The 20,463-nt window shown below is 44.4% G+C and overlaps 1 protein-coding gene across 5 annotated transcripts in view; it reads left to right on the plus strand.

The window, feature by feature from the left end:
• EGLN2 (egl-9 family hypoxia inducible factor 2) overlaps window positions 1–20,463 on the plus strand; it is a 90,539-nt gene that overhangs the window by 61,601 nt on the left and 8,475 nt on the right. The window lies entirely within an intron of this gene.

Here is a 20,463-nt window from a genome sequence, read left to right on the forward strand (position 1 = left end):
GAAACAGTTTTTTAGAAACAAGTTGGTAGGAGAGGCTGGCTGAGATTTCCCTTGAAGGTTTGAATAGTTGGGGGTGGTCATCCAAACAATTTCAAAAGGCGACTAGCCTGAGGGCCTGGGGGTGCATCTGACTCTAAGGAGGGCTAATGGAGCAGATCTACCCTCAGGAGGCCAGTTTCCTGACAGGACTCGGCTAAGGTGGTTTTGGGGGTTCGATTCATGCCTTCTACTTTCCCTGAGCTCTGGGGCCTGTATGCTGTGTGGAGCTTCCCCTTAATTCCTAGCATTTTTGCTAGTTCTTGGACGATGACTGCTGCGAAAGCCAGACCATTGTCGCTGCCTGTGGACAAGGGTATCCCGTGCCAGGGAACTATTTCTTGGATCAAAGCTTTAGTTCCTTCCCTTGCCTTTTCAGTGCAGGTGGGGAAGGCTTTGACCCAGCCTGAGAAGGTGCACATTATCACTCATAAGCACTTATACCTTTGACTTGGTTTCATTTCTTCAAAGTCCGTTGTTAAGTTTTTCAAAGCGGCAGTTTCTGTGTGGTGGATGCCGGCCAGGGCCTGGGGAACCTGGGAGGGGTGGCTCTCAGCGCAGGTTTGGCACCCGCTGCCAGTAGTGGTGCAGAGTGAGGTCATCCGGGCAATGTAGCAATATTTTCTGAGCAGGGCCTTTAAAGCAATGTTTTCCCCCAAGTGGGTGAGCTGGTGGCATTGTTCAACAAGGGTGTAGGCGGCCCCCTCTGGGATGAAGATCCAGCCATCCGGGAGTAGCCAGCCCCCCTCTGGGGTCTGCTGTCCCTCCCCTTCCTCACCTACTCTTGCTTCCCCCCGGGTACAGTTCCGCCTTAGAATTCATTGTTTTAAGAGGGACAGGTGAGGCACCAGTGGTGGGGCTGCAGCTCGAGGGCCCCCTTGGTTGCCTGTCGAGCAGCCCCATCAGCCAGCGCGTTCATTTTCCCCAGCAACTGCATCTATTTTTTTTTTTTTAAAGATTTATTTATTTATTTAATTCCCCCCCTCCCCTGGTTGTCTGTTCTCGGTGTCTATTTGCTGCGTCTTGTTTCTTTGTCCGCTTCTGTTGTCGTCAGCGGCACGGGAAGTGTGGGTGGCGCCATTCCTGGGCAGGCTGCTCTTTCTTTTCACGCTGGGCGGCTTTCCTCACGGGCGCACTCCTTGCGCGTGGGGCTCCCCCACGCGGGGGGGACACCCTTGCGTGGCACCGCACTCCTTGCGCGCATCAGCACTACGCATGGCCAGCTCCACACGGGTCAAGGAGGCCCGGGGTTTGAACCGCGGACCTCCCATATGGTAGACAGACGCCCTAATCACTGGGCCAAAGTCGGTTTCCCTGCATCTATTTTTTTTTTTATGCTCCCAACGACCCTGCCTGGCCTCCAGACCGCTGTCAGCAGTTGAAGGATTTTCCTTTTTTTTTTTTTTTTTCCTGCAGTTAGGAGTCCCTTCTCCTTATAAATTGCTCCATGGGTATGTACAGCAGCGAATGCATATTCAGAGTCAGTGCAAATGTTTACCATTTGCCCAGTGGCCAGTTGTACTGTTTGAATCAGTGCCCAGAGGTTGCTTGCTGTGCAGGCCACCCCCGGGTAGGGGAGCTGCCTTCACTACTTATTTAATTGCGGCGACTGCACATTGGTAAGCCTCTCCTCTGTTTCTGACGGAACCGCTGCTGTTTGTGAACAGGGTTTGATCTGGGCAAGGAGATGGCCCGTCCTGGAGGCTGGGGCGGCCTGTACACGCCTTCTTGTCACTTTTGCGCAGTTGCACCAAGGAGTTCCTCTTTCGGTCGGCAGGAAAGTGGCAGGATTTAGGAAAAGAGGTGGGGGAGTATTTTTGTTTATTTGTTTTAAGTTTTGCAGAAGCTGAGTCCAAGTTAATAGAGTCCTTTAAATCCAGACACCATAAACCAGGCAGCCCAGGTACAGGCCGCAGCGGGGAGTTTCAGGGTGAAGTGTTCCCCCTTTTTGGGGTGACCTTTCTTGATTGGTTGGGCCTGGATTTTGGATGCTGCTGCCAGCAGGGAGACCTCCTGTTTTATTTGCTTTTTGTTTTCCACTCAGCAGTTTCGTAAGTCTTTGTTTGATGTCCAGTGCCACCTGGAGACAAAAGCTGCTTGACCATTCTCTGGCTTTCCGGGGCTTCTGGGTCGAAGGCGGTGTACATCTTGTAAAGGTGCTTATAAAAACTTTCCGGAGGTTCTTCAGGCTTTGAGTGACGGAGGCGGTTTCGGACATGTTTGTGGCCGCCTCGCCCCTTCCCGTACACCCCTGAGGAGGGCTTCTCCATACTGAGGAAGGGCCACCGCCGCTCATCCGTGTTAAAGCCCCAGGCCCAGTGGGCTTCTGGTGCCACCTCTCCGGCTCTTCCTCTGGTTCCAAGACACCTGCAGGGGCCTGTTCTCGCCACCACTTTCTGGCTTCCGTGAGGATCCAGCATCTCTCCTCTGTATTGAACAGGGTGAGGAGGACTTGGCTGCAATCATCCCAAATGATTGGAAAACGGACTCCGTGAGGTCGATAAGAGCCTGGGGCTTTTCTGAACATGAGGGGCTGTGGTGCTTCCAGTTTAAAGATCTGCAGTGGTGAACGGCTGATAAAACAGGCGTGGCCTCCCAGGTTGGACAGTCGGGTCTGCACCGATCTGGGCTGGGCTCTGTTTCACGGAGGGGCATCTGGAGTGCAGGCTGTGCAGACCGCAGTCTTCTTGCCAAAGGGGTCTCAGGATCCCCCCTCGGGGGTGGCTGATGGGCCCGGGAGACTGAAGGTGGAGGAGCCTCTGGGAGATCTGCCTGCAGGGGCTCTGGGATAGGGAGATGCCCTGGAACGGCTGGACGTACCGTGGGGGTGAAGTGTCTTCCTCCAGAGGTCCTTGTAGAATAATAGGCTGGCGAGATCTGGCCGTCTGAGCTACTAGGACCCTGCTCTGACCCTTCCTTTCAACACAGAATCGAACCTAAGGGGGCAGAGTTTGGGCAATTTCTAACCAAGAATCGATGTAGGGAAACTGATCAGGGTGGCCGGGGGTCCCAGTGACTACACGCCACACTGCATGAACTTTGGTTACATCTAGGGTTCCTTCTGAGGGCCAGTCTACACCAAATATGGGTCACTTCAGCTCACACAAGGTCTAGGAGTTCTGGGGGACATACGGACACCACAATCCCTGGAAAAAACTTTTCTTGAAGTTTTTTTTTAACATACACTCTAAAACTGTAAGTTTGGACTGTGATGAGCCCATCCCTGAACCGGTGTCACTGGACAAACAAAGGAGGGGTGGCCCTCATGAGGCCACTCAGATGCCCACCTGTCTGCATCTCTTGCAAGGATTTAGGCTTGTCTTAGCTAAGGCGTCCACGTAGAGTCCGGATTAGCCGTTATGCCATATGACATAGCCACGGAGTGCAGTTTGGGGCCCACTGGGACCCTGTAGCACAGGCTGTGGAGCCACAAACTGGATCAACAGAGGCAAGCCTCTGCAGTCCCCATTCATTCACTCAATCACTCAGAGGTTACACAGTCCCACCCAAAGGACTGCCCTATCCTGGAATCTCGAATGTCGAGATTCTGGGAGGTGATCAGTCTCCCCCTCTGTCTGGAGATAGGCCTGACTGGGACTCAGAACCCCGGGGCTTTACCTTTCTGATGTTTCCTGATGTAGTTCAATCCACCTCTCCACCGAGTCAGGCCAGGGTGGAGGACGCAGCCCACAGGGATCCTTTCCCCAAAGAAGGCCCCGTCAAGGGGACAGGTGGCACCGCCTTGTTCATGTGGAGATCTCTGCCAGCCGTGCCCACCGATCCCAAACTGGAGGCTCAAGGGGCCAGCATGGTTGGGTTTCCCGGTCAGGGAACCAAATGTTACAGCAAAGCCAGGAGTTCTGAACCACAGAAAGACCTAAAACCAGTCTCAGGAGAAATAGAACAGATTTATTACGCGCGGGCCCAGAGGAGAGTCAATCTCCAAATTCTGAGCCCCATTATTTCAGTTTTCATAGGTTTATTTAGGATTTCAGGATGGGATCAGCATAACTTTTGTTCATTGGTTAACGCGTTGCTTGGTGAAATTTTGTCAGCAGGGGTTTACAGAGGTAGAATGCAGCTGCAAGGTCGCGGGCTGATTTACAGAAGCAGGGGGGTGAAGTCACTCGTTTGATATCTTTCTACGAGACCATGTTTTCACAGGCTGATTTACAGAAACAGGGGGTAGGAGTTATTTGATATTCTCCTGCAAGGCCATGCCCTCACAGGCTGATCCACGGAAGCAGGGGCAGGAGTGACTTTTAGATATTTTTGCAAAGTTATGCTTTTTATTCCTCAGCAGTATCTACTTTAGAGGGTTATTGAGAGGATTAAGTGAGTCACTAAATGTGAATCCCTTAAAACAGTACCAAAAGACAGTTGGAGCTATATGGCATTAATTATGAGTGTATTGACCGACTATGCATCCACCAGCCTATCTTGGACCAGTGGCCTAATAAGATCCCCCATTTCTATTTCCTTCATTTGGAAAGAGATATGGTCTCACTAAATTTGTTAAAGTCTTTTATTTTAGAAAGTAACACACTCACTTGATTCCAAATTCAAAAGCTATGAATGCTCAATGGTGAAAGACTGAAAGCCTTCCTTCTGAGATCAGGAACAAGACAAGGATGTCTGCTTTCAACACTACTATTAAATATTGTACTAGAAGTTTTAGCCAGAGCAAATAGGCAATAAAAAGTATAAAAGGCATCTGAATTGGAAAGGAAGGAGTAAAATTATCTTTATTCTCAGGTGTCATGATCCTGTATATACAGAAATCACCAAGGAATCCACAAGAAAGCTACCAGAGCTATTAAACAAATTCAGCAAAGTTGCAGGATGCAAGATCAATGCACAAAAATCAATGTGTTTCTATCACTAGCAATGAAGTATCCAAAGTGGAAATTAAGAAACCAGTGCCATTTACAATAGCATCTAAGAGAATAAAATATCTAGGTATAAATTTATACAAGCACACAAGTCTGTGTGCTGAAACAGTACAAAACTGTGTGCTGAAAACTACAAAACACTGCTTAAAGAAATTAAAGACCTAAATAAATGGAAAGACATCTGTGTTCATGGATTGGAAGACTTAATACTGTTTAGATGTCAATATTACCTGAAGCAATCCATAGATTCAATGCAATCCCAATCAAAATTCCAACAGCCTTTTTTTCACAAATGGAAAAGCTCATCCTTAAATTCAGATGAAATGTCAAAGGGCTGCAAATAGCTAAAACAATATTGAAAAAGAAGAACAAAGTTGGGGGACTCACACTTCCTGATTTTAAAACTTATTACAAAGCTACATAAATCAAAACATCATTCCAACCATGGAACTTGGTTGATTTCAACCAATTCCATGATTCCAATGGAATAAAATTGAGAGTCCGGACATAAACCCACATATCTATGGCCAACTGATTTTTGACAATGGTGCTAAAATAACCTATGGGAAAAGATTAGCATTGGGAAAACTGGATATCTGCATGTGAAAGAATGAAATTTAACCCTTACCTCATATCATATACAAAAATCAACTCAAAATGGATCAAGGGCCTACATACAAGAGTTAAAACTACAAAATTCTTAGATGGTAACAGGGGTGTCTTGGTCAGCCAAAGGGGTGCTGATGTAAAATACCAGAAATTGGTTGGTTTTTATAAAGGGTATTTCTTTAGGGTAGGAGCTTACAGATACCGGCTGTAAAGCATAAGTTACCTTCCTCACCAAAGTCTGTTGCCACATGTTGGAGCAAGATGGCTGCCGATGTCTGCCAGGGTTTGGGCTTCCTGGGTTCCTCTCTTCCTGGGGCTCCTTCTCTCTGGGCTCAGCTGCTCTGTTTTCTCCACAAGGCCAGCTCTAGACTATCAGGCGAATGGCTTGTCTCTCTTCCCACAGCCTCTGCCTCATGACCAAGCTCCTCTTGTTCTTCTGCCTGTTTACTTCCCCAGGCTCCAGCTTAAAAACCTCCCTTCTCTGCTGTGTGATTTCTTTGTCAGTGCCCAACTCAATAACCTACTGACATGGCCTAATCAGAGCCCTAATCGTAGTTTAATCACAGAGGAACAGACCCGTTGATAAACATAACCCAATATCTATTTTTGAAATTTATAAACCATGCCAAACTGCCACATGGGCTTTCCTTTCTCTGGTCTCAATCTTCTTACCCATCTTGTGGCTGCCTGTTTCGTTTTGATATCTGCCTTCTACCAGCTTGTTAGACATGCTTGCAGTGGGCACTGTGAGGGAACTGCAGGATAAAGTCAGCGGGCTCCAAGCATTCGAAAGGCATGGCTTGCTTCCTTACTTGAGTGCAAAGTCCATCAACCAAAGCCCTGTTCTGATAAATTCTGACTACACTCATGAACGTCTTCCTGGCACAAGGCCCGAAGGAGATGTAGCCACCTGGCCAGCCTCTATGAAGTGCCTGAACAACACATGTGTGCTGTTTGGCGAGAAGCCATTTCCATAACATTTTGGAATAGTGTGTCAATTCCACAAAAATATCTCCTGGGATTTTGATTGAGATTTCACGGAGTCTGTAGATCAATTTGGGGATAACTGACATTTTAAAAGAATCATTTTTATTGATGCATATTAATAAAGAATACAATTCATTCCAAGTGTGCAGTCAATGGTATCTGATATAATTACATAGCTGTGCATTTATCACTTCGATCATTATTAGAGAATTTTCATTATTCCAACAATAATAATAAAATAAAAACCAAACGAAAAAGTTTCCACCTCTTAATAAGAACCTCTCAATCTCTCTGTGCTGTAAGTGACATCTTAATGGTCTCAAATCTTGTATCTATGTATAGGCATATCTTTCCAATTTATTTACATCTTTAAAATTTTTTCTCAGCAATGTTTTTTAATTTTCATGTTGATATCTTGGATATTTATTACTAGATCACTTCCAGGAATTTTATTTTTTGTACTATCTTAAGTGGTATGGTTTTATACTTTCATTTTAAATTGGCTTTTAATATATAGAAATTTAATTGTTTTTAATATAATGATGTCATTCGCAGAAACCTATCTATTCATTATAATTTTTGTAGTTTAGCATATTCTATGTACAAACCATGTTATCTGAAAATAATAGCAGTTTTACTTTTTCCTTTCCAATCTTTATTTAATTTTATTTTTTTGTCTTGTCTTATTGTACTGGTGAGGTCTTCAGTTCAGTGTTTTGGAATATTACATCCTTTTGTTGTTCCTGACCTCAGAGGAAAAGTGGTCAGAATTTCACTATTAAGTAGGAAAGTAGATGTTAGCCCTGGAATTTTTCTAGGTGCATTTTTTTTTTTAAGATTTATTTTATTTATTTATCCCCCCTTGCCACTTGCTTGCTGTTTGCTCTCTGTGTCCATTCGCTGTGCATTCTTCTGTGTCTGCTTGTCTCCCTTTGTTGCGTCATCTTGCTGCACCAGCTCTCTGTGGCACGGGCTGTCAGCTCTCCGCGGGCGCGGGCCAGCCTGCCTTCACCAAGAGGCCCTGGGAAGCAAATCCAGGGCCTCCCATATGGTAGACAGGAGCCCAATCGGTTGAGCCACATTTGCTTCCCTCTAGGTGCATTTTTATTGTATTAAGGAATTCCCTTTTATTCCTAGTTAGCTAAGAGGTTTTGTTTTTTTTTTTTTGAATCAAAAACTGGTGTTGAATTTTAGCAAATGACATTTTGTATCTATCAGTATGATGGTATATTTTTGCATTTATCTATCTATCTATCTATTTATCTATCTATCTATCTATCTATCTATCTATCTATCTATCTATCTATCTATCTATCTATCTATCTATCTATTTATTTTTAGGAGATACTGGGGATTGAGCCCAGTACCTTGTACATGGGAACCAGGCGCTCAACCACTGCGCTACATCTGCTCCCCAAGCCTTTATTTATTTTATTTATGCCCCCCCATTGTTTGCACTCACTGTCTTCTTTCTGTGTCTGCTGTCTTCTTTTTAGGAGGCACTGGGAACACCAAACCTGGAACCTCCCATGTGGGAGAGAGGCACTCAATCACTTGAACAACCTCTGCTCCCTGCTTTGTTGTGTCTCTAATTGTCTTTCCTCTTTGTGTCTCCTTATTGCATTAGCTCACTGTGCCAGTCCATTGGGTCAGCTTGCTGTCTTGCTTGTCTTCTCCAGGAGGCACTGGAAACTGAACCCAGGACCTCCCATGTTGTTGGCAGGAGCTCAATTGCTTGCGCCCCATCTGCTTCCCTTTTGTTCTTTTTAATTGTTTTTTTTTCTTTTCTTTTTTAAAATTGTGTTTTTTTTGAAGATATATAGATCACAAAAAAACTTCCCTTTATTTTTTATTTATTTATTTATCCCCCCCTGCAGCTTTTTTTTGCTTACTGTCCGCTTTCTGTGTCCATTCGCTGTGTGTTCTTCTGTGTCTGTATTTATTTATTTTTAATTTATTTTTATTTATTTATTCCCCCCCCTTTGTGGCTTGCTTGCTATCTGCTCTCTGCGTCCATTCGCTGCGTGTTCTTCTGCGTTTTTGTTTGTCTCCCTTCTTTTTTTCGTTGCGTCACCTTGCTGAGTCGCTCTCCATGGTGCTTGCAGGCTGATGGCACTACGTGGCATTTGTGAGCCGATGGCTCTCGGCAGCATGCGGCCAGCCTGCCTTCACAAGGAGGCCCCAGGGATGCAAACCCAGGACCTCCCATATGGTAGACGGGAGCCCAACTGATGGAGCCACAGCCGCTTCCCACTTCCCTTTATTTTCAAATGTAGTATATTGGTTGATTTCAAAGTTAAACCATTTTCCATTCCTTGAGTACACGCTAGTTGGCTTTGCAATATTATTCTACTTATATACTGCAGAATTGATTTGCTAAGATCTTGTTTAGATTTTTGTGTCTATTTTCATGAGAGAGTTTTACTTGAAATTTTCTTTTCTCATAAAGCATTGCAAGGTTTTTGTAAATGAGTCGGGAAGTGTAACCTCTTTTTGTATTCTTTGGAAGAGCTTTTTCAAAGATCAGTATTATTTCTCTTAAATGTTAGTAGGAACTGATGAGTGAAACTATCTGGCATGGAACTTTTTTTGTGGAAAGGCTTAAAATTATGCATTCAATTTCTTTAATAGATATTGATCTTTTCTGTTTTTCTTCTTGTATCATTTATTTTAGGTTGTATTTTTCACAGAATTTTCAAATTTACTGACAAAGTTGTTCATACTATCCTTTTTCTTTCCTATTTTAAAAATAATTTTTATATAATTTTTTATTAGAGAATCTGTAGGTTTACAGAAAAAATGATGCAGAAAATACCTATATAGCCCCCTAATATTAACACTTTGCATTAGTGTGGTACTTTTATTACAATTGATGAAGAAATATTATTATAATAGTTCTATTAACTATAATCCATAGTTTACATTAGGGTTCACTGTTGTATTTGATCATGGTACTTATGTAAGATTTTTAGTATTCAGATTTTTTTTTAAGATTTATTTTATTTATTTCTCTCCCCTTCCCCCCGTCCCCATCCCCCGTTGTCTGCTCTCTGTGTCCATTTGCTGTGTGTTCTGTGTCTGCTTGTATTCTCAGCGGCACCAGGAATCTGTGTCTCTTTTTGCTGCGTCATCTTGCTGCATCAGCACTATGTTGTGTGCGGTGCCACTCTGGGGCGGGCTGTGCCTTTTCGAGCAGGGTGGCTCTCCTCGAGGGGCACACTCCTTGTGCGTGGAGCACCCCTACACAGGGGGCATCCCTGCATGGCATGGCACTCCTTGTGTGTGGCAGCACTGGGCGTGGGCCAACTCACCACATGGGCAGGAGGCCCTGGGTTTGAACTCTAATCTCCTATATGGTAGGTGGATGCTCTGTCAGTTGAGCCACATCCACTTCCCAGTATTCAGATTTAATTTTTTTTTTTTTTTTGTAAAGCTGCTTGTGCCATTAGGCATTTTATTATAAGCAGATTTGGTTTTAAGAGACCACAATTCCATGCTCCAAAATCTCAGTAGATCAAGTTTTTTTTTTTTTTTTTAAAGATTTTATTTATTTATTTAATTTCCCCCCCTCCCCTGGTTGTCTGTTCTTGGTGTCCATTTGCTGCGTCTTGTTTCTTTGTCGCTTCTGTTGTCGTCAGCGGCACGGGAAGTGTGGGCGGCGCCATTCCTGGGCAGGCTGCTCTTTCTTTTCACGCTGGGCGGCTTTCCCCACGGGCGCACTCCTTGCGCGTGGGGCTCCCCCACGCGGGGGACACCCCTGCGTGGCACGGCACTCCTTGCGCGCATCAGCACTGCGCATGGCCAGCTGCACACGGCTCAAGGAGGACCGGGGTTTGAACCGCGGACCTCCCATATGGTAGACGGACGCCCTAACCACTGGGCCAAAGTCCGTTTCCCAGTAGATCAAGTTTTTTATTTTGAGACTGTGGTCCTAACGTTTGTTAAATTTTTGGTGCCACATATTAATGAGCCTCTGAATTGAAGTTTTTCAGCCCCTTCTCAAGAAAAAGTGCATGTGGATGGCTGCTACCTGACACGGGCATTTGTTTGTGGACCATGTGCTTGTTACAAAACAAGATGTGGCCTTAGAGTTTCCCACTGCACTATCCTTGTCTCACCCCATACTTGACAGAAAACAGCTAATGAATGATATCTAAATTGAATGTTTGCAACTTGAGATCTGTGGTCTGTTACGAAACATCCAGTTCCCTGGAGTTTGAATTTCTTCACACTTGGCCTTAGTTTTCTGTCTGTTGACCAGGGGAAGGGCAAGGAAGGGGAGAGAGTGTAATAGGAACACAGCCTCTTAGAGGTAAACAGCTCTAGGCCCTTCAGGCACTATTATTTATTACCTGTCTCAGTGGTTCTGAGCATCAATTTGTTCACTTGTAAAATGTGAATAATCATAAAAACTTTATCACGGTCTTGCTGTTGGTTGAAGATTTCATAACATGTTCCATGAAAAGTTCTGTTTCGCATAGCGTCAGGAACAGGGCTGCTCAGGACATTAGCTGTGTTCTCATTTCTTGGTACTTAAGATTTTTCCTCCCTCTCTTCCTCTACCCTTTTGACCTTCCATATTCAGTCTCTCCTTGGATGACTTGGTTTGGGGGTCCAGGAAAACAAGGGCAACCTTGAGGCAAAACACACACACACCTACTTAAGGTCAGTGATGGGCATTCACCTGTTTGTTCTTATATGCACTCTGCTCATCCCCTGATTGTCTTTCTCAAGGGACTGACACATGTACACTAATCCTGTCCTGAGGAAGGATATGTAAGGGAACCTGAAGATTTTCCATTAGGAAAGGGTTTTGAGGTCAGAATATGGCTGTTCAGTTGTACTGGGATTTTGGTGGTCTCTATTACAGGAGGTTTTGGAGAATGTGTGCTATTGGGCATTGCTGAAGGAGGATGTGTGGGATGAACACGGAGATTCTAGGCTGTTGAGGAGGACATGGAGATTGGAGAGCTCGAGGCACCTTACCTTGGTATTGAGGAAACCTTCCATTTTGGTATTCTTGCATGCCCTGCAGTCTAATCCTTTGCCTCAAAAGTCCCTGATCTTCTTGGTTAACGAACTTCATGAAGGGAATCTGGTCTGATCTTTAAATGTGGGTTCTGGCCTATCACTTCAGTGATCTCATAATGGTTGGAAGAAGAGAGAAGGAAGACCTTTAACTGGGTCTGGTGTGGGAATTGGGAAGTCTGAGGGATGCAGGAACCAAAGAGAAAATGAAAAATCTTGGAGAAATACTAGGGAAGAATCTGAGTGTATCTGGGAGATCCCAGGAATATGGAAGCTTCTTGGAGGGGTAAGTCCCACACCTGGTGGAGTCTCTGAGATTCTGTGGGTCTGAAAGGTTTCCAGAGGTCCACAGATCTTGGAAAGCCTGGATGATCTGATAGAAATCCAAGGGTCTGAATGTATTCTGAGGGAGCTTGGGTTACTCTTGGAGTTGCAGAGGGAAAGGATTGCAGGAACTCTAGATTAGTTGTCAGAAATCAGGTAGATATAAAACCCTGTGGAGTCTCAGAGAAGCTGACTGAAATCCAAGGGAATCTGAAAGTGTCAATAATTTTCAGTGTCTGTACTGTAATGGAGAGAATCAGTGCTTAAGGTGTTGGGCAATTTCAGTGGGCTCTGGTTCAGGGACCTTGGAAAAGCTGGCCTCTGAGGGCTTTCAGAGTCTTTGGTGTTTGAAGCATGAGAAGGGGATCCAATGTCCACTTCAATCAAGATACTCCAAAAATGTGAGCTGTCATATGGAAACTGAGTAAGAGATTTTCAGTCTCCATTTGTGGAGATTCAAATTTCTGACCACTAGACCTGGGTTTTTTTTTCATGTCATATAAAGCAAGTGGCACTGTGATTGATACGACATCCCCAAAGACCCTGCAATTCAAAACATTCTTATTACTGCTTCCCCCTACTGCTTATTATGGCGACTATCCAGAGATGGACGCAACAAAGGTTGGGACTCAGTGCCTCCTCAGTTTCTAAGAGGGTAAGAGCGTCCTCATTTATACAAAGCTTGTATATTGTCAGTCAAAAGTGTATGTTTTTCTGCTGTATGGAATTTCTTTTTTTTTTAAGATTTATTCCCCCCCCCCTCCCCACCGGCATTGTCTGCTCTCTTGTGTCCATTCGCTGTGTGTTCTTCTGTGTCTGCTTGCACCCTTGGAGACACTGGGAAACTGCGTCTCTTTTTTGTTGTGTCAGCGCTATGTCAGCTCTCTGTGTGTGCGGTGCCACTCCTGGGTGGGCTGCACTTTTTTTTAAATGGGGAGGCTCTCCTTGCAGGGCACACTCCTTGCACATGGGGCACCCCTGTGCGAGGAACACCCCTGCATGGCAAGGCACTCCTTGCCTGAGGCAGCACTGTGCATGAGCCAGCTCATCACACAGGTCAGGAGACCCTGGGTATCAAACCCTGGACCGTCCCATATGGTAGGTGGACACTCTATCAGTTGAGCCATGTGCATTCCCTGGAATTTCTAATATGTGTAAATGGATGCTGAGAAGTCCATTGGGTGGATTGTTACTGGTTCTTAAACTTAGGTCTCTCAGCTCTGCACCCATCCTTCTAGATTCTGTTTTGTGACCCTGGGGCTCTAGACCCACATTTCTCCAGTACCCTGTCAATCTCATGTCCTGTTAGACATTGCTAATAGGAATAACAGAGGAAGCTGAGGAGGCAGGAGGAGGAAGGGATTCCTGTTCCTTCCAGCACAATCCCAGCAATGATTCTTCGCTTGGCAGCATGTGTTGGATCGAGGAGCAGCAGTAGGTCCTAAGCTTGCAATTTTCTCCCATATTCCAAGAACGACTCTCCCTGCTGCCACCCACCTAAGACACCAGCACTAGCCAGTCCTCCTCGCTACTAAGATTCAGACTCAACTCCTGGAGTCTCTACTCTGAGCTCCAGACATACCATCAGCCTGGTGGTGTCCCCTTCTCAGGGACCTGGGTCTTAGTTTTTAGGGTCCCTCCTTTAAGCTAAATTCTAAGAATACCAACCTCTTCCCTTTGTTCTTCAGCCCTAGGGGTTTTAGTCGCTTTTGTAATTGCTGCCCATGTGTTACCTCCTGTTCTCTTTTTGTCTTTTCAATTCTCCAATACCTGGTAAACAGTTCATTTCAAATTCTGTCAAAACTACTGGACCCTGACTAATACAGTATGATTTACAGTGTAGCCGGTCATACCAGCTTTCTTTCTTTCGGTTAGCATTAGCTGTTATATCTTCTCCTTTAGCCTTCTAGCATTGTTTGTTTTCAGTAAGTCTCTTGTAATACAAATTATATAAGGTTTGTTTTTAACCTTATATAATCTGTTAACTATAAGTGTAGTCTGCTTACATTTATTTTGAGTACTGACACATGTGAATTTATTTCTGTTATCTTATTTTTGTCCTATTTACCTTGCCTATTTTATCTTTACTCTCAACTTTTTGCATTGATAACATTGTCTTCATTCCAGTATTTTCTTGGCTTGGAATTATAAACAACGATCTAATTAAATGCTTTTTTTCTTTCTGCTGCTCAGTCTGAATCATTTCAGTTGTGCTGTCTTTGAGTTCATTGATTCTTTCTTCTCCCAGCCCCAATTTCTCTTGAAACCTTCTAGGGAATTTTTCATGAAGACATTGTCATCTTCAACTCCAGTATTTCTGTTTGATTACTCTTTATTGAGATTTTCATATTGTTCATTCATTGTTTTCCTGATATCCTTTTTTTTTTTCCTCTGTATTTTCCTTAATCTCCTTGAGCATACTGGGGAGCACTTAGAAAAATTTTTTTTGTCCAGGTAGTTCAAAGCCTCATCTTTGTTGATGACTTCTGGACTTTTATCTTGTTCCTTTGGATGGGTCATTATTTCTTGTTTCTTTGTCTTGTTATCTTTTGTTGCACATTGTATTTTTTTAAAAGATTTATTTTTTTTATGTTATATTTCCTCTTTAATTTCTTTTTTTTTTTTCAAATTCTACTCAATTTATTCACTTTAAAAAAATATTACATTCAAAAAATATGAGGTCCCCATTCACCCCCACTGCCCCCACCCCACCATTTCCCCCACAGTAACACTCTCCCCCATCATCATGACACATCCATTGCATCTGGTGAGTACATCTCTGGGAAAAGATTTATTTTATTTTTTCCCTCTCCCCTGCTGTCACCCCCGTTGTCTGCTCTCTGTGTCCATTCACTGTGTGTTCTTCTGTGTCTGCTTGTATTCTCATTAGGCAGCTTCAGGAACCGATCTTGTGACCTTCCAGAGTGGGAGAGAGGTGATTACTTTCTTGTGCCACCTCAACTCCCTGTTCTGTGACGTCTTCCTATTTTCTCTTCTCTGTGTCTCTTGTTGCATCATCTTGCTGTGCCAATTCTCAGCACCAGCTGGCACTCCTGTGCAGGGTGGCTTTCCCATGCTGGGTGGCATTCCCACACAGGGGGCACTCCTGTGTGGGGTGGCATTCCATTGTGGGCCGGCACTCTGCGTGGACCAGCTTGTTGCATTGGCCAGCTTGTCCTCACCAGGAGGCCCTGAGCATTGGACCCTGGACCTCCTATATGGTAGATGGGAGCCCAATTGGTTGAGTGACATCCATTTCTCACACATTGTATATTTTAATGTCCCAGAGCTGAATGTTCCTTAGCTGACTTTTCCTGCAGCTACTGAATGACTGAGATTTCCTTGAGTGCTAGAAACTAACATAAACAAGTCAACCATCACAGAAAGCACCTTTCACAATCTTAGCAATTTTACAAGAAAATCAGCCCAAGGTAAATGTGAATTGTAGGATCCTCTGTCTTTTCTGAGTTTGTGACTTATTCTGGGTTTGTGCTTGCTCATGGCCTTTAGGAATCCCCCCACTTACAGGAATTAGAATGCCTCCTTTAGTCCTTATGAAATAGACTTTCTTCCTTTCCCAAGTGCCCTATTTTGCAACACAAAGAAGGTAATTTTGTACCTCAGGTCTCTTTGGCTTCTTTCTTACACTGCTTTACCTTACAAGCTGCTTTGGCTTACTGGGCAAGTTCTGGGAAGGCAAGGCAGAGGCAAATTTCTTGGTCCCATCTTTCAAGCTGCTCCCTGATAGATTGGTACCAAGATACAGGCACCTCAGTATGTACATTGGGGTTACCCTCCTCCCTCGAGAATAGGGCTATCAACTCACAGTGGAAGTGCAGCCTGGCTTCACACATCAGGGAGGCATAGGGGAGGGGATAGGAGAAGAACCATGAGCTTCTCCAATCGTTTTTTTTGAAAAATATCATCCAGTACATTTTTTTCAATCAGAGAAGTTACAGGTTTACAGAAAAATCATGCATAAAATACCACTCTAGGGAAACGGACTTTGGCCCAGTGGTTAGGGCGTCCGTCTACCATATGGGAGGTCTGCGGTTCAAACCCCGGGCCTCCTTGACCCGTGTGGAGCTGGCCATGCGCAGTGCTGATGCGCACAAGGAGTGCCGTGCCACGCAAGGGTGTCCCCCGCGTGGGGGAGCCCCACGCGCAAGGAGTGCGCCCATGAGGAAAGCCGCCCAGCGTGAAAAGAAAGAGCAGCCTGCCCAGGAATGGCGCCACCCACACTTCCCGTGCCGCTGATGACAACAGAAGCGGACAAAGAAACAAGACGCAGCAAATAGACACCAAGAACAGACAACCAGGGGAGGGGGGGAAATTAAATAAATAAATAAATCTTTAAAAAAAAAACAACACTCTATTATTAACACCTTGCATTTGTGTGGTACATTTGTTACAACTCATGAAACAACAATTTTATAATTGTACTATTAACTATATATTAAAATGTTGAAATAATCAAAAGAAGGCACGAAGGGGAAACAGAGGATCAACATATGGAGGGAAGAAAAAGAAAGCAAATAATTAAATGGTAGATCTAAATTCAAACATATCAACAATTTTATTAAATCAGATTAAAACTTTTGCTCTGTGAAATTCAGTTAAGAGACAGAAAAATCAAGCAACAGATTGGGAGCAAATATTTGCATATCATATATCTGAAAAAGCTTGTATCCAGTATACATAAAGAATTCTTAAACTCAACAATTAGAAAACAAACAAATTTTAAAAAGGGCAAAGGACTTGAACAGAAACTTTGCCAAAGATGTTATAAGAATGGCAAATAAGTGTATGAAGAGATGTTCAGCTTCATCAGCCATTAAGTAAATATACATGAAAATCATGGTGATATATCACTACCCACTTATTAGAATGGCTTAAATAAAAATACTGACAATACCAAGTGTTGGTGAGGACGCAGAGAAACTGGTATTCTACATTGCTGGTGGGAATGCAAAATGGTACATTTCATGGTGTTATTAGTCAGCCAAAGGGGTGCTGATGTAAAATACCAGAAATTGGTTGATTTCTATAAAGGGTATTTATTTGGAGTAGGACCTTACAGATACCAGACCATGAAGCACAAGTTACTTCCCTCATGAAAGTCTATTTTCACTTGTTGGAGCAAAATGACTGTCGACAGCTGTGAGGGTTCAGGCTTCCTGGGTTCCTCCCTTCCAGGGTCTTACTTCTCTCTGGGTTCAGGGATCTTCTCTTTCTGGGGCTTGCTTCTCTTTCTTCTGCGAGCTTACTTCCTGGGGCTTCAGCTTAAGTCCTCAGCATCAAACTCCAACATCAAAACTCCGACATCGGAAACCCTCAACTCTGTTCTTTGTCATGCCTTTACTCAACACCCTAGTCATGCCCAGGTACAGATCAGATTTCAAGCATAATCCGATATCTATTTTTGGAACTCATAACAATATCAAACTGCTACACTGTAGCAGGAATATTGGCTACAATAGAAAATGGTTCAACAGTTTCTTATAAATTTAGATATATACATTATACGACCCAGCAATTCCACTCCTAGGTATTTACCCTAGATAAATGAAGACTCAAGTTCACACAAAAACATGTGCATGGATCATATTACAGCTCTGTTCATAATTGCCCCAAACTGGAAACAACCTAAATGTCTTTCAAGGAGTGCATAAACAAGCCATGGTACATCCATGCAATGAAATACTACTCAGAACTAACAGGGAATGAACTATGGACTCACACAACTTTTTTTTTTTTTTTTTTTACGCACAAACTGATCTTCAATCTTGGGTTTGAGTCACAGCTATTTATACCGTATTTACAGCAAGATTCTAGATACAGCATCATTGAGGATTGGCTAAGAAGGAGTAAGAACATGTTAGGGAACAGAGTTCTGAAATTAAAGTGGACGCGAGGAGAGGGAAGGGTAGGGCCACGTCATGAATTCATGAATCTTGATGCATCATGCTGAGTGGAAACAGCCAATATCAAAAGGTTATATTCTGTATAATTCCAATTATATTCTTTTAAAAGACAAAGCTATAGTAGTGAATCAGAGACCAGTGTAAGGGTGGGGGGAGAGTGTGATGACAGAGAGATCACAGGAGGGGTCAGAACCGTTCTGCATCCTGACAGTTGTGGTATAATATGTGACTGTGTTAACGTTCATGCAATTGTTTACCAAGAGAAAAAATGTTAATTTTCCTGCATGATAGTTTAAAAAATAAATTAAAAGTGAAAAAGACAAGTGAAATTAATTTTAATCATATATTTCATTTGATTCAATATATCGATGTATCTAAAACGTTACCATTTCAACATATACTCAATGTAAAGATTATAATTGAGATATATTTTATTCCTCTTTTCAAACTAAGTTTTGAAATCTGATATGTATTATACATTTACAGAGCTTCTCAATTTGTTCAAACTACGTTTTAAGTGCCCACATGTTGCTACTGGCATGTGGCTACCATATTGGACAGCAAAGGTTTAGAGCAATGAGAGCAATCTGTGAATCCAAATCCAGACTTCAGACATGTTTTGTGTGTTTCACATAATATTAAAAAAGGACTCTTGGGAAGTGGATGTGGCTCAACTGATACAGTGTCTGCCTACCATATAGGAGGTCCAGGATTCGAACCCAGGGCCTCCTGGTCCATGTGGTGAGCTGGCCTATGAGCAGTGCTGCCGCGTGCAAGGAGTGTCATGCCACGCAGGGGTGTCCCCTGCATAGGGGAGCCCCACGCGCAAGGAGTGTGCCCTGCAAGGAGAGCTGCCCCGTGTGAAAAAAGTGCAGCCTGCCCAGGAGTGGTGCCACACACATGGAGAGCTGACGCAGCAAGATGATGCAACAAAAAGAGACACAGATTCCCAGTGCCACCTAGAATGCAAGTGGACACAGAAGAACACACAGTGAATAGACAAAAGAGAGCAAACAATGAGGGGTGGGGGAAGGGGAGATAAATAGATAAAAATAAATCTTTAAAAAAATAAAAAATAAAAAAGGACTCTGAACCAACCAAGTACTTGTCACATAATAAAATCGTCCTAGATTCTGGCTTCTTTTGAACAGTCAGAAGAACCTTGCGTGGTCACCGGTAGTTGGAACAGATAGTGGCTGGCCATTTTAGATGGGGCTTCTGCTCTCAGTTTGCCCCAATCCTCCCTCCTTCAGTTTGCTTCACTTATTGTTAACCTGCCTGGCCCCTGGGAGTATTTGAGTTTGAGAACCATATGTAGGGGGAGGTGATGCCTGGATGTCAAGGGAATTTAAATGTCAAGCTGAAGAGCTTGAACTTTATCTCTTCAGTCCCAGAACAAGCTCTTCTGATGATGAGTGATGTATCTTAATGCACACAATGTTAATTATTAAAGAAAAGCCAAAGAAGCTCAGGTAGAAAGCTGAAGCAGCAGTGATGAGGTTGTTAGCTATCAGAGCATAAAGGAGAGGTATGTAAATAGCAAAGAAGTGAGAGGTTCATTAAAAGAGGGAGAGGGGGCAGATGTGGCTCAAGCAGTTGGGCGCCCACCTCCCACATGGGAGGTCCTGGGTTCCGTTCCTGGTGCCTCCTCAAGAAGATGAGCAAGGTGACATGATGGGCTGGCATGGGGAGCTGACACAACAAGGAGATATTGCTGATGCAATGAGGAGACACAATGAGAGAAACCACAAACAGGGAGAGGATGTGGCTCAAGCCTTTGTGTGCCTCTCTCTCACACGAGAGGCCCTGAGTTTGGTTCCTGGTGCCTCCAAAAGAAGACGAACAGACACAGTGTGGAGAGCAAGCACAAAAATGAGGGGGTGGGAAAGCGGACTTAGCCCAGTGGTTAGGTGAGGCAGGGCCTCGCAGCAGGTAAGACCAACGCGAGTGATGCTCACGGAGACTGGCTGATGGCGCAGGTCTGCTTTATTGCGGAAGTACACACATTTTATAGGGCACAGGGTGACGTGTAAGCCGTTCATTGGCTCAACTATTAGAAGCTTCTAATTGGTTACTATAGGCAGTTGCTAGGGAAAGGTTTGAAATCTGAGGGCGGGTACTAATGGGCGGCTGTCAGGGTTGATGAGACTGCGGCATTGTGATTGGTGCGCGTAAGCTGCTACCAGGGAGCATGACATGATTAGAGAGCCTGAAGCAAAGGGCCCGGCACTGGCACCATGGCTGGCACTTTGGAGCGGGCTTTCAAGGAGGCGGATTATCTACCTCATACTTGATGCCTGCAGGGGAGGCACGTATCAACCTCAGACCCTGGTTTCAGCTACTTGCGCCAGCCATATTTTTGCCTCCCTGCGGACCCTTCCCTCAGTTAGGGCGTCCGTCTACCACATGGGAGGTCCGCGGTTCAAACCCAGGGCCTCCTTGACCCGTGTGGAGCTGGCCCACAAGCAGTGCTGATGCGCGCAAGGAGTGCCGTGCCACGCAGGGGTGTCCCCATGTAGGGGAGCCCCACGTGCAAGGAGTGCACCCTGTAAGGAAAGCCGCCCAGTGCAAAAGAAAGTGCAGCCTGCCCAGGAATGGCACCGCACACATGGAAAGCTGACACAACAAGATGACGCAACTAAAAGAAACACTGATTCCAGTGT

This window comes from Dasypus novemcinctus, chromosome 18 (assembly GCF_030445035.2).
Source record: "Dasypus novemcinctus isolate mDasNov1 chromosome 18, mDasNov1.1.hap2, whole genome shotgun sequence".
NCBI lineage: Eukaryota > Metazoa > Chordata > Mammalia > Cingulata > Dasypodidae > Dasypus > Dasypus novemcinctus.